Here is a 2,384-nt window from a genome sequence, read left to right as displayed (position 1 = left end):
GGCAATGGGGTTATTCCAATTGGGATTCAGATCTGCTGCCCGCAGAGGTCTCCAGAGTGCAAGGCCTCCAGAAGCCCACATGCACATCCTTGTGATACCCTAGAGGGGCAGACTATCCTGGGCCTCCTGCCAGCATGGGCATGCACAGGTGGCACATGGTTTCAGAAGGGTGGCAAGTGGGTGTGAGTGGGTTCCAGGTGGGTTACAGGCAGGGGCATGTGTGGGGTGGGGGTCACATGGAAATGGGCAGATCGCTGGGGGTTGGGGGAGCGGGAGGTAAACAACTCAAGGGCTCAAAGTGTGCTAGTAATGCGCATGGGAATTGCAGGTGACAGCGACACACATGTTGGGTGGTAGCACGGATCCCAGGGAAACAGCACACAGGGGCCAGGCAGAGCCAGGTAACGCCAGTCAAGTGGTGCCGGCACTGGGAAACAAAAAGGATCACTGTGCAGGGAGGGAAACCCAAAGGCACGCGTTTCAGGCGAGTACAGCTGCACCGTTTGTGCAGGAACCGCCCAAAGGTCCCTGGGCTGTGCAAGATCAGGACTAGATCCGAATCCCCTGGATTGGGCCCCTTAGGCAAAGATCCAGTGACCACTCACAGGAAACTACAGACAAGTGTCAACTTCCTTTTGGTGCATCACTAAGTTCTCTAAAGAGCACTCAATTAGTACCATTATTTTCAACTCTTATCTGAAAATCCTATTTGAAGTACAATAATGATTCACAACCAGGTTTTCTACTCTACTCTAAAGTTGCTTGGAAACCCAAAGGGGCAGTTCTATCCAATCCTATTGGGTTGAAATTAGACTGAATTGACTCAATGCCAGTGAGTTTGGAATATACAATATTAAGAAATATAATTGTTAATCAAATATCAGGTGCTTTGTCTTATACTGATGTACAATCACTTGAATGCCTACCATGGGCCAGATACTGTTACTATCAGTACTTGAAAAGGCTTCCCCAGGGTGCAGTGTAGCACCGGTGAAACACACAACTTTCCTCTGGCTCCTTGGTGCTTCCTTCCCCCCACTATCATGACCTCAATTCTACCTTACAAATCGGATTAGACCAGAGCATGCACACCGCTACAGATAAGAGCCCACAACACAGGGAACCCAGGATAGCTAAACCCCTCCCCCCACCCCCCAGGGTCAACAAGGAGAGTAGAGATACCAGGAGAACTAGGGGATGATGGGGGAGAAAAGGGGAATCAATCACAAGAATCAACTTAGAACTCCCTCCCAGGGGGACAAATAATGGAAAAGTGGGTGAGGGGTGACAGAAGACGACATAAGATATGAAAAAAACTATAACTTATCAAGGGTTCGTGAGGGAGGGAAGATGGGGGAGGGAGGGAGAAGATATGGGGAGCTGGTATCAGGAGCTCAAGTGGGAAGAGAATGCTTTGAAAATGCAGATGGCGGCCTCTCCCATTCTGCAGGTCTCTGTGTCCTCACACCAGGAGATGGCTCAAGAGGAGTTCAAGATGGGGGGCCTCTGGGCCCCATACCACGCCGTCCCCATGCAGTCCACCGTAATCAACATCCAGAGTGAACCCCACGTGCCTGACCACATCGTCTGGTCCCTCTTCAACGTGCTCTTCCTCAACTGGCGCTGCCAGGGCTTCGTGGCCTACACCTACTCCGTGAACTCTAGGGACCGGAAGATGGTGGGCGACATGATTGGGGCCCAGAGCCACGCGTCCACAGCCAAGTACCTGAACATCTTCTCTATGGTCCTCGGCCTCCTGGGAATCCTCATCTTCGTCATTCTTGTCACCGCAGGAATAGTGATGGAGCTTCCAAGCCCCATCACAGATGAAGGGCCAGCAAGGCCACTAGTCACTGCTCCACACCGTGTCCTGGACCCTCCAGCCCTGCCCTGCTGGACAACCTGACCCCTGGCCTGCCTGCTGCCGCTCCTGTCCACAGCCATTTGCGCATGTATCTCCATCTCTCAGCAAGCTCAATAAAGCGCCCCCGTGTGTTAACAAGAAAGAAAGAAAGAAAATGATGATGGCGGCATATGTGCAAATGTGCTTGACCTATTGGAGGAATGTATGGACGTGAATAAGATGTAAGAGCCCCCGGTAAAAGTATTTTTTTAAAAGAAAGTAAATGTTTAGAAAATAATGATGGTGACATATGTACAAATATTCTTGATACAATTGATGTATGGATTGTTGTAATATCTCTAAGAGTCCCCAATAAAGTGCTCTTAAAGAAAAGAAAAGGCTTCCTGGAATAGAAAGATGAGGTGGCCGAAATCCCACTTATAACTCGATGACTGGTCATTTGGTGGCAGATGACTGTGTTAGAAAGAGCTCATTTCCCTGCCCTGGTCACACATGTCCTCTCTTTTAGTTTTTTAAGAGA

The 2,384-nt window shown here is 49.8% G+C and overlaps 1 pseudogene; it reads left to right on the top strand.

Annotated features, from left to right (window-relative positions):
- The first annotated feature begins 1,426 nt into the window (after positions 1-1,426).
- Positions 1,427-1,906, top strand: LOC142438970 (interferon-induced transmembrane protein 1 pseudogene; annotated as a pseudogene).
- Positions 1,907-2,384: the final 478 nt, after the last annotated feature.

Source organism: Tenrec ecaudatus, chromosome 1 (assembly GCF_050624435.1).
Source record: "Tenrec ecaudatus isolate mTenEca1 chromosome 1, mTenEca1.hap1, whole genome shotgun sequence".
In the NCBI taxonomy this organism is placed as follows: domain Eukaryota; kingdom Metazoa; phylum Chordata; class Mammalia; order Afrosoricida; family Tenrecidae; genus Tenrec; species Tenrec ecaudatus.
The sequence above is the reverse complement of the archived record's forward strand: the minus strand, read 5'-3'. Positions and strand labels throughout refer to the sequence as shown.